This window comes from Lissotriton helveticus, chromosome 1_1 (genome assembly GCF_964261635.1).
Source record: "Lissotriton helveticus chromosome 1_1, aLisHel1.1, whole genome shotgun sequence".
NCBI classification, from domain to species: Eukaryota; Metazoa; Chordata; class Amphibia; order Caudata; family Salamandridae; genus Lissotriton; species Lissotriton helveticus.
In genome coordinates, this window is record NC_136057.1 from 1389676132 (window position 1) to 1389689042 (window position 12911).

Sequence of the window (12911 nt, forward strand, 5' to 3'; positions counted from 1 at the left end):
TCAGTGCATAAAGTTTTTCAAGTACATGTTTAGCTCTCTGTATCAGTTTAGGTTGTAACTGTTTTAGTGTTTAATATTTGTTTGTGTGTGAATGATTGTTGATTGTTTCAGTCTATTTTTGTGAATATTGGTTTCAGACATGCCACTGTTTTCAAAGTTACGTCAGATAGGGACCAGAAAAGGTATACTAGAAGAACCAGTTAACATCCCGCCTAGAGACACACCTGGTCATTATATGTATAATAAGCATGGGCTAGACGCCATTTTGTTTTTAGATTTATGGGTAGACTACACCAAGGACCTGGAGGAAAAGTATAGATGGCCAATCTCGGGAACATGGGATCCTGAATGTATTATGAGGGTGGAGGAAGCACTATGGAAAAAGAAGTCAAGACCCTCTCAGAAAGATGCCATCGAATTGTGGCGCAAAGAGTCACATAGGAGAACAGAGAAAGAATTGAATAAAGCAGATAGAACTAGACAAGCTGGGGAAAAAGCCAGAGAAAAGGAACTGCGGGAGGAGGGGGAACGTGTCAAAACAGAACAGACTGATAGGGAAAGAAACGCCGCTGTTAATGGTATTTATCCCGTTCTGTCAGAAGAACTAGCTAAAGTGACCACCTCAGAGAGATCCAGTAGGTCTCGAACGCCACCACCTGTACCATATAGAGTACATAGAATAAAGCCGACAGCATCTGAAGCATTCATTTCCTCGTATCTAGACGAGTCCCTTCCAGACTACGTTAATGCAGGTTTTCCTCCACCCCCAGCAGCAGATCAGCTCCAGCAACTTCAGCAGCAGCTAGCAAAAGATGACGTAGGTCCAGGGGCAGTGGGAGGGGTGCCTACTGTAGATGAAGCCATTCCATTTTGTGTATATGATACAGAACCAGGAAAGGGTTCAATGGTCGTGATTTCACGTAGACTAAGACAAGCTGTTGCATATCTAGAGACATTACCAGACATGAAAGATCACCTAGATAGCATGTATCGTTTTATTAGAACGGGGGAGGGACCAGATAGTATAGCACAAGCCATGTCACAGAGAAAAGTAGGGGTTAAGAACCATGTCTTACGTTTTATTATTAACTGCCTGATCAGGGAACAGGACGAAGGGGACGGAGATGTAAAAGCAGGATTGATAGAATGGAGTTATCACATAGATGCCGGTAGACATGAGAAACAGGGACAGATAGATGCCATGTACAAGAAAATACGAAAGGAAATAATAGAAAGGCACAGAAAAGAGTCTGAGGAGAATGGTGAGTTATCAACAGAAGAAGTAGATGAGCCAAAAGACAAAATGAATTATGTAGGAAAAGCGCGACAGTTTGACAGACCCAAGTGCCTTGATTACCGTAAACAGGGGCCAGCTATAAAAGAAAGGTATTCCCTTGAAGCTCTATTCCAAGCTACTGAGAAAGCACTGAAACAATGGATAGGGAGTGAGAGACCTCCCACACAACACGAAATAGAGTTGGCCGGGTCAGCCACCCAGTGGGTGTCCAATGCCAATATATATAGCAGTGATATAGTGGCTCAGACTTTCTTAAGCCTTCCACCGAACGAACAGCGTTTGGCTGGTATTTACATGGTTCAACACTTGATAACGTTGTATAAAAGTCAGCATTCTGATCCTGGTCACTTGCATAAAATACTTGACGACATTTTACTAGATAGATGGACAGGTTTAGGTACTGAATTAATTAATGTAATCCTGGATCAACGACATAAGTACATAGATTCTCTGACTACATACATGCCTCCAGTCTTACACCATGACAGACATAACGTACACATAGACAGACAGAACCCCCTACGAGAGGTTCATCCCGTTAAGAATGCGGCCAATGAGTTACAACGAGTGTATGTGTACACCCCCTTAACGAAATTAGAGATTCTTGAAATGAAAAAGATGTTGCCTTGTCATGATAAAGACCCAGGGGGATTTCACCGTGAATTAAAAGACATCCTCCGCATAGGAGATTATACATACGCTGACATTCTGAAGCTATTAAAAGTACTGTTACCTGCAGGGATTTATGAAAAACTTAAGGAAAAAGACTGGGAAGTGGGTGAGAAAAAGTTAAGTTGGGATGCATTGGAAACAGAAGAGAAGGGCAGGGCCCCAGGAGTTGGTCTTGGAGATAGAGCTAGAGAACTACCTGAATTTCTGATACAAGTTTTGCCAAGATTATTGATTACTAAAAAGGAAGATTGGGATGCTATTTCAGCCTGTAAACAAAAGCAAGACGAGGACACTAGTGATTTCTATTCTAGATTCGAGAAATGTTTTACTATTAATAGTGGCCTTAAGCCTGGTAGCGAGTCATTTCCACATCTTTTTGTGAGCAAATTAGTAGAGAATTCCTTACCCCAGATCAAGAATAGAGTACTGAAGGTTGAGAGTACTTGGCAAGCAAACAGCCCTTCACAAATGTTACAGATGCTACAGTATCATCAGAATAGGATTAGAGAAGAGCAGGATCATGAAAAGAGACGCATGAAAGAGACAAAAATGAAGGTGCTGGTTGCCCAGACGGTACCGGAGACTTCAAACAAACATAACACGACACCTGTCAAAGGGAACTGTAATTATTGCAAACAACCAGGTCACTTTGTAAAGGACTGCACTGTTCTGAAACACAATATAGCTACAGGCAAGACAAAAGAGCGACAGTACACTCCTAGACAGAGTAACACGCAACAGAACACGCAACAGACAGTAGCGAATTATCCTTCACCACCGCCTGTTAATGCCACACCACAAATGTATCAGCACACACAGTCTGACTATCCAGAATATCAACAGTTCTCATGAAACAGCCTCGAGAGGGAAGTAGGCTTGCCCCTTATTGAGGTTCCTGTAGATCAAGAGGGTCCGTATGTACATAGTCGTGTTCTAGGTCAGGATCGAAAGTTTCTGATTGACACAGGGGCGAGCAGAACTACCATCAGTCATGACGAGGTTCCAGGGGCACCTCTCTCAGGCTCACAGAATGTTTCCCTGGGATTTTCAGGAAAGCCTATTGTTAATGAAGTATCAAAACCAGTCTCCCTAGGGGTTGGTCCACTGTCACGTACCACTGACTTGCTACTTACTAAGTCATGTCCAGAAAACTTACTTGGTATGAAGACATTAAAAGATCTAGGAGCAGTTATCTGCTGTTCTCCAGAGGGAGTACGCCTGTTCTTACGTGATTTTAAGGGACATTATGTACTGACTGATTTTGACCACAGACTCAAGAACGTACCACAGATCCTGTGGGCACAAGGACCGACTGATGTAGGTTACATGGACATTACGCCTCACCATGTCACACTCAAAGCAGGAGTAGTACTTCCACGTATTAGACAATACAAGTTACCACCTGACGCCGAAACAGCATTACTGAAAATAGTTGACGAATTTATTGCACGGGGGGTAGTGGTAGAGACAGTCTCAAATGTATGTAACTCGCCTGTCATTCCTATCCTTAAAAGATCTGATCCTAGTGTATTGCCAGTGTACCGATTGATTATTGACCTGCGAGAATTGAACAAATGTGTAGTACCACAATATCCAGTGGTGCCAGACATTTCTTCATTGTTGACTGCTATTGATTCAGAGGCTACTTACTTTACTGTTATCGACTTGAAGAACGCTTTCTTTAGTGTTCCCATTCACCCAGACAGCCAGTACCTGTTTGGATTTTCATTAAGAGGTCGTAGCTTTGTCTTTACAAGAGCTCCTCAAGGTTTTACAGAAAGCCCTAGTATTTACAGTCAGGCATTAAAAAGACAGCTAGACAGTGTTCACATGCCTACTAACACTGCCCTACTCCAGTACGTAGATGACATCCTAATTACAGCACGTTCAGAAAAAGAATGCGAAAATGCTTCATTGACAGTTTTACATTTTCTGGCAGACAAGGGGCACAAAGTGTCGCCTTCGAAGTTGCAATTCTGTGAAAAGCAAGTAGTGTACCTAGGACACTTGCTTTCCAAGGAGGGGAGACAGCTAACACAAGCACGTATACAGCTCATTGCTAACCTTTCACAGCCCAAGACACAAAAGGAAGTACGTGCCTTTATTGGCCTCACTTCATACTGTAGGCAATGGATTCCCCAGTATGCCTTTCTAGCCAAACCACTCATACAGTTAACTACACAGGAGGCAGGGGGGACTGTCCTCCCTTGGACACAAGAACACACCTTGGCATTCGAGGAATTAAAAAGAGCTTTATGTCAAGCGCCAGTGTTAGCAACTCCATGTTACAGCAAACCTTTCATGCTTTTTGTAACTGAAAGAGAAGGAACAGCGTTATCTGTTCTCACACAAGATCAAGCAGGAAAACACAAGCCTTGTGCTTATTTTTCTAGCACGCTAGACCCAGTGGCCCAGGCTCTGCCTGCATGCCTGAAGTCAGTTGCAGCGACAGCCCTAGCCATAAGACAGAGTGATTCAATAGTATTGGGCCACCCTCTGACAGTACAAGTTCCACATGCAGTGGAGGTTCTCTTAAACAGAACACAAACACAACACTTGACTGTAGCAAGACTGACAGGATATGAACTGACATTATTTCAACCACACATAGAGATCAGACGTTGTAATATTCTGAATCCTGCAACACTTTTGCCCTCAAGTACAGTAAATGCACCATCACATGACTGTGTGGAACTCATGAATATAGTGACAAAACCAAGACAAGACCTGACAGATATTGCACTTTCAGACCCAGACTTAACGCTCTATGTAGATGGATCATGCATGAGAACGAGTGCAGGAGAGTTAGTAGCGGCCTATGCTGTGACCACTGATAAAGAAATCATAGAGACACAGAAAATAGACACATTGTCAGCACAAGCAGCAGAGCTCATCGCTCTGACACAAGCCTGCATAAGAGCTAAGCACTTGAAAGTAAACATTTATACTGATTCGCAATATGCCTTTGGCGTTGTTCATGATTTCGGGGTACTATGGAGGGAGAGAGGTTTCCTGACCTCCCATGGGACCAAGATTCAGCATGGCCAGCTTATTCAAGCCCTGTTAGAAGCCATACATTTACCTACAGCCATTGCTATCCTGAAGTGCAAAGCTCACACCAAAGTTACAGACACCATTTCCCAGGGTAATGACCTGGCAGATCGAACAGCTAGACTTACAGCCCAGACACCAACAGACACGACAAGGACAGAGGTACCATTACTGACAACATGTATGACAGTCAGGGATCCCACTCAAGACGTACTCGACATACAGACACATGCCACTGCAGATGAGATAAAGAAATGGACTGAACAAGGAGGGGTCCAGACTGACCAAGGTTGGATGACTAAGGGAAAAGGCACATGGTTTCTCCCAGATTCCATGGTACAAGTAATCATTAACACAGCCCATAGTCCAGCACACTTAGGAGAAAAAGCAATGTTAGACAGCTTACAGAACATCTGGTTTAACAAGCACATGCGTGCCGCAGCGAAGCAGAAAGTACGAACATGTATGATCTGTTGTCAGTTCAATCCAGGTAAAGGCATCCCGGTGGAACAAGGCGGATTTCATCCTCCTGACCACCCTTTTGAGGTTCTCCAGATGGACTATATCCAAATGGACAGATGTAGAGGTTACAAGTATGTCTTGGTGGTAGTGTGTGCACTGTCTAGATGGACAGAAGCTTATCCAGTTCCAGATTATACTGCTGTAACAACAGCCAGACAGTTAGTGCGCGAGTATTTCCCCAGGTATGGATTACCTCGGGTGATCTATTCAGATAACGGCCAGCCATTCTCCTCTGAATTAATGAAACAAGTGTCCCTTCTGTTAGGTTACACATGGAAGTTCCATTGTGTCAGACACCCGGAAGCAGCAGGCCTTGTAGAGAGACATAATCAAACCCTCAAGACAAAATTAGCAAAGGTCTGTGCAGAGAAAGGCGTGGATTGGATGGTAGCCCTGCCGGTTGCCCTCTTTTACATGCGTATGGTAGCACATTCCAGAACAGGCCTATCTCCGTATGAAGTGATTTTCGGTAGACCGCCAAATATGTTGGGTACGCCTATGCCCAGAAAAATAACTGATGTTGACAGTAACATGCTGGCAGATTACCTGGCTTCCTTGATGTCTGCACTACTCTCTTGTCGTTCACAGGTTGCTGCCGCCTTCCCTGACAACACCCAGGTCAAGGAACACGCCATAGTCCCAGGGGACTATGTGTGCATCCGGAATTTTGATCGTTCCAGCCCCCTCGAGCCGCGATGGAAGACCCCGAAGTTGGTGCTTCTTACCACGAGGACCGCACTGAAAGTGGAGGGACGCAAGGGCTGGATCCATGCCCATCACGTTAAGCGCTATTTTGGACAATGTGGAACATTCGAAAAGAACAGTGACTTTGATAACAAAACAGACTTTGCACCGCCTTTGCTTGAAAAGACCCCTCAGCAAGAGTATAGGTCCAAACTTAGATCTAGTAAGTCAGACGTAGTTTAATTGTTTAAGCCCACCCGGTGGTGAATCGGTTAGACCAGTTTCTGACATGTATAAGATCACATATGAGAATAGCAAGATGAGAGATTGCAAGACACTGCAAGACACTGCAGATACTACAAGACATTACGCAGCAGATGGATTGTTACCCTGATCATTATTTTATTCTGTGCATTGTTATAATCGGTGTTAGTTTATTGCTACATGTTTTCTTTTTTATTTCCTCACATATACATTCATCCAGTATGCATACGTGACCAGCCAGACCAGCAATGCAACTAATTGCTGGGTATGTGGCAAACTACCCCCTTATCAGAAAACAAAGGGAGTTCTGCCAAAATAGATTCTAAAAGATAATTTTTAGAAAAAAAAACGCCCATTGGATAACATGGCAAATCGCACCTCCGCACAAGACATGCTTTTTCACCCACTTCCACAGCTCAGATCCTTTTCAAATTTGGCATCACAGTATTCCAAGCAATGCCCTACATCCTCACCAAAAAGCAGCCGAATCCCTCCACTGGAACGGGTACGAATTTCCGCTCAAAAACACGCCCCCCGAAAACGCCAAACAGCGCCAAAATCCGTCAACACCTTGTTAAGCTGCATGTTAAAGCAAAACATCTTCAAAACGTTACCTCCAAGCACTTGTAAGTGATCCAGCTCTCTCCTGCCTAACGTAATGACAACATACTCTGCACAAACCATGACCACATGGCGCTATTCACAAGCCATATTTACAAGAAACTCAGCAAGTTATAATAATGACATGCTCTTCATAAACCATATTTTCAAGGAGCTATTTACAGGGAACTTCACTCTCATCTGCCCTTAGACTAGGGTGGAACTTGTTATATAGCAGACAGAAACAGCGTGTGAGCAATATACAGATTTCAACAAAGGTTTCTTTTTCTTGAAGCAGTAGTGAATGTGACTGCATCTGCCCTGGCGACTTGATCCAGGAGCAGTTTGCCATGATACTATCACTGTCTGCAATGTGGCCAGGGCGATTTGCAGCCTTTTTGCCACTGCTTGCGTTCCCCATCCATATGTACAAAGGATAAAGGTGAAGAAATGATTCTGTATGATCAGCTATACGGTCTCATGAATATAGATGTATCCTGAAGGGTTATGTAGGTGACAAGGAGGGAATGTGGAAAATGATATTTTGCCTGACCAAATAATGTCCACTACATACACCCTATGTTACATTCATGTGCATGGCACCCATGCATATTTCTCGTAGTGGCCTGAATCACTAGGCCTCTGCAAACATGTCCTGCGAGTCAAGTCAGCAAAGTCTCCCAAACGTTAAGCTAAAATAAAGGCCCATGTATTTTGCATTCTGCATTGTGCATTTTAAATAAATATCGTACTGAGCCCTTTATTTTATTGTGGTTGAACCACTTTCTGAACTTCTGCCAAGACAGTGTTATGAATAACAGTTATCTGTTTTGCTGTACAGAGTGGCATCCTTGCCCGGTGAGGAAATGTAAACAGAACCCGTTCGCGACAGATAAGGCCTAGCTCTCTGTCTCAGCCCCCATGCAATGAACGGAGAAATATATGCTTTTTCTTTATTTCTAGCGATGAACCTTTATTTCAGATAAAACATCCCCTGACTCCAGACATCAGTTGTACCAGACGTGCTCAAGTCGCCCTGACACAAGAGATTACTCTGCTAAGCCAAAAGTCAGCTTCATCCCATTTACACGTCAATTGCACCCCATGCTCAAAGTTGCACAATTAGGGCAGAGTTCCAGCTGGTCATGCAAACACCTCCCCTAAGTACCCACCCACCTATGACATCTACCTATCATCTACCTATGACTCATAAAGTGTACGCCCACATGCTCTTATCTCTTTTTTTTTTGCTCGGCCTGGAGCGCTCCTTCCTATGTACAAGGAGAAAATTGTATATATGCTGTTCATTGTTATTGAATGTTAGATTACTCTTCCTGAACCTCAGTGGTGATGGAACATATTCTCCCTTTGACTCGAGTTATTGGAATAAAGCCCATTTTAACTTGGACACCACGGATCCTGTCTCTCATTTGATGCATGATATTTAGTTAATGCCTAGAAATTCTGCCAGGGTAATATTTTATTTACCACAAATCCATAAACTTAATGAAGCCACAATTTCCTTTCCACTGGTCTCCGTCTCGGTCGACTGCCACTAGGTCATTTACCTGCCATGTGCCACCGTCCGGCAATAACGCTGCCCCGCATGCCTGCTGGTTGCCCCTAAATGATATACTCTACTAGATACAGTAAATGATATACTCTACTAGATACCACACCACCCTAGACCGTAGACTGTACTAAACGGCTGTCATACCTTTACTAGGCTCCATGCAGACCAGTCCGCCTTTTCTAGCAATTCAGGAGCTTAGCCCTTCTCGGTGTCTCTCCCCCTCCCGCCCGTCTCCCCCTTCCAGTAAGGGACGCGGGCTCATGCCTTCAGTGTCAGTGTGTTTCAAGTGGTAAGTTTGCAGGGGGGCCCAAATGTCACGTGGGCGAGACGTAGGTGGCATAAGTTCAGCCTAAGTATGAAGTTGATCCTGAAAATGTATTAGGTCATTCAGCCCTTCCTTATTAAATTTAGGAGCTCTTCCTCTCCCCCAACAACACGCTATCAGTCTTTTTGATAATAGAAGGGCAAGGGAGATGTATTCACGGATCTTAACGGACAACTGCTCGGTGTACCCCAAGAGAGCTAAGAGGGGGTGTCGGGCACATGCACCCCAGTCATCTCATCCAATGCGCTATGGGTCTCCCTCCAGTATTCCCAGATCAGTGGGCAGACCCAGGCCAGGTGTCCAAACCCCGCACCCTCTGCTCCGCATCTGTCACAGCAGTCAGTGTCCCGCAGCCGAAGACGGCGCAGGCGGGCAGGTGTGTAGTAGTCGGTGTAAATATCTGTAGTGTATGAGTCGTAATCTGCTATTGGCCGAGATTTCGCCAGTCTGACGGCAGCAGAAGGACCACTGTTCCTCCGTAAGGGGGTTTCCCCGTTCTTCCTCCCACTTGGTCCTGGCCGGTGGTGGGATCTCTCTCCCACTCCCTATGTGTAGTGCGGTGCATTCATGATACTACATGTTCTGGGAGGCTTGCTGTAATAAAGCATGTAGGGGGGCCATAATGGGGGGTTCGAGCGGAAAGCAAGGTGTGAGTCTGCATGTCCTGTCTGAGTCGTACATAGTAAAAACGTTCCAAAGGGGTGGGGGAATAGGTACCAAAAAACACTTCACTGGTGCAAAATGCCCCTTGTGTGTACAGTTGACCCCAAGTGAGTCGTGAAAGCTTCCTCGGCATCCAACAGCATCCCCCCTCCTGTGTAACAGGTAAGTTGTGTCTTCCCTCAGAGGTGCTAGGGGTGAGTATAGTAAGGGGCTCTGGAGCCTCTGCGCTAAATCCCGCCAGGCGCGAGTAGTGCATTGAACAGTAGTGGACGCTAAGTGTCTGGGGACTGTAGGAGCGCTCAAATATGCCGAGCAAGGCGTGGGAGTTATGTGCCCATCTTCCATTGCCAGATGAGGCATGTATGGGGGGATGTAACCAGTAGGCCGGCGTCAAAGGGACGCGTGAGGATCTCCCATGCCAGTCTGGGCTGCCTTCCGCCCCAAATCAGTCTGAACATCTGCGTTTTGATGCATTAAAGAAATGGCGGCTCGGATCGTAAGGTATGTGAGTGAACAGATAAAGAAGCTTAGGCAATATCACCATCTTGATCGAAGATACTCTAGCAGCCATAGATCGGGGCATCGCGATCCATCTGGTTATTTTGTCCGTCAATTGGTCCAGTACTCGGCCGTAGTTGTCCCACATCAGTTCCTCCCGGCTGCGGGAGACGTGAATGGCCAGATACGTGACCGAGTCCGCGCACCTGGCGAGGGGATAGTCCGGCTCGAAAGGCGGGTTAGTATCAGTTAGGGGGAATATTTGGGACTTCCCCCAATTCACTTTTATTCCTGACAGTCTACCGAATAATATCAGTACTCGAAGAATTGGATTAAGGCTGGCACCATGGTCTCTCAGATATAAGGTCAGATCATCTGCATATAACGATATTAAAATTTGTCTTTCTGGGCAGACCAGGGCGTACTCCCACGGATGCTGTCTGACTTTGCCCGCCAATGGTTCAATTGCGATGGCAAATAGGGTGCCCCTTGACACCCGACAAGGACAAGAGAACTCACCAAGCCATACCCATCCAGGGCATTGCGGTTTCAGCGGCGCTGGTCAGGGGGAGAGCCCGCATCAAGAGACAGTGCCGGTAAAGTCGTCCAGTGTTTTCCTCCCAGCTCTCCCCTCCGCTCCCAGCGACCATGGCAGATGAGGCACTCCCAAGAGTGGGCACGTCGTGGCAGCAAGTTCCCGTCCCCAGAGCAGTGATTGGTGTAGATCTGGTGCAGCGTTTCTTTATTCTATGTCGGAGGCACCGCCGTGCTCATCCGGGGGGTGGGGAGGACAGGCACGAGCCGTCGGTTGTTTTGGCAGAGTTTTAAGGAAGTCCTGCTTCTGCTGTGGGGTGTTGAAAACTATCTGTTTCCCCAAATGCGTGATTTTAAGCTGTGCCAGGAAGAGCATAGCATAGGGCAGATTGAGCTGCTGCAGTTTCTTTTTGACAGGGAGAAACTTCCGCCTCTGTTCCTGCACAGCCATGGTAAAATTGGGGTAGAGAGAGATGTCCATACCTTCAAAGCGGAGCTGCACATGATGCGGAGGGCGGTGTCGCGGTCCCGGTAATTTAATAGTCTAGCTATAATTGGCCAGGAATGGCACCCGGGACAGGTCATCCAGAAAGTGAGTGGTGCGCCCGTTCCACCACCAAGACTGTTGAGAAGGTCTCCCGTCCAAACAGCGTTATAAGGAGAAGTTCAATATAGTCCTCCATTCGCCCTGTAGCTGTCGACTCTGATACGCCAAGAATTCGGAGATTGTTGCGGCGAGAGCGGGATTCCAAAACCTCATTCTTGGCTGCTATTACCTTGAGGACCCTCCATCTCCGATGTTCGGGACGTGGTGGCAGTGGTGGTGTCTTCTAAGTCCGAAATGCGGCACTCCGCCTCCGCCAGCCGGTCTTCATGCTTGTCAACCCTATGCGTGACTTCGTCCAGCCTTGCATTCATGGAGTCCATCTTTGACTCGATGGAGATCAAGCTGGATTGCATGACGAGCAGGAGCTCCTTTAAATCCGCAGTGGAGGGGGGCTGGGTTTCCGCATAGTCGTCTTCCTGGTCCGTCTGTGAACGGGTGGCCTTTCGAGCTTCAAAATTCAACTTCGGTTGGCGTCCATCCGGCTTCCCCATCCTGAAAGGTTGGCTCACGTGAGGTTACACCTGAGCAAAAGGGAGGGGGTCCCTCTGCAATCACAGGGTCAATCAGCTTTGTGCTGCCGCTGGGGTGGTGCGCGTGGAGTTACTCTGGTGTGGTATTGGTACTGTGCCGTACCGTCTACGCAGCCATAGCAGTGCTCTACCGCCGTTGTCCGCAAGAGATGACAAGGATAGCAGGCCGATGGCAGCCCGAACAGCAAGAACCTCACGCAAGTGCGGCCATTGTGCTTGGCACCCTCTAGCGCCCCAAGTAATGTTATAGTTAGGTGAATATGTCAGTGACTGCATTAACATTTCAACTAAAGAAAACACATAAAAATTCACCAGTTCTAGTTGGCAGACCGAACTATAACTTGCCCCTCCATGCATTGCTTATGACCTCACATATTACATCCCTCATGACATGTTCTATGACATCATCAATGACATCACTGATGACATTCAAGTGACATCATTGATGAAATCTCTGATGAAATCATCCTAAGTCATTTGTTTACACATCACTCTGTAAACTAGTATAAAGAACAATTGATGGACAGAATGCTGAACAATGTCAAAACACTCTCCCCAGTACAGAGATCTGGGCCTAAATCCATAGTTTTTATAACTAGCCATATGCAAATCAGTCTTGACTCTGCTTCCCAAGGGGCATGCTCCACGTATGCCCAGACCTGGGCCCTGTGCTTACTGTGCAACTGGATTCAAGCTAGCCTGGCTGATGAAGGATGATACCCCGAAACCGGTGCCAGGATGCTTTTTTCCGGTTCAGGGAAGACCTGGCTTTGCAGTTCGGGCTGGACTGTTCCCATGAGGAACAGGATCAAAACTGATTTGCATATGTTTGCAGTTTTCTATAGCGCTAACGTGGCGCTAGGCCATTAGAGTGCTTTACAATTGCACGGAAGGTAGTGGCGAGTAACAGTGATACAATAAAACCAGTGAGCACCAAAACAACACATTCCAACTGAGGCAATGGAGATTAGAAGCTGGCGTTAGGAATAATGATTCACCAAAGTGTCATTTGGGGCAGAAGAGTTCTGTGCTCCTTTTTAAAGGTTTTGGTTGGGGTCGCACATAGATCTGGTAAGGCAGAGTTTTGAGTT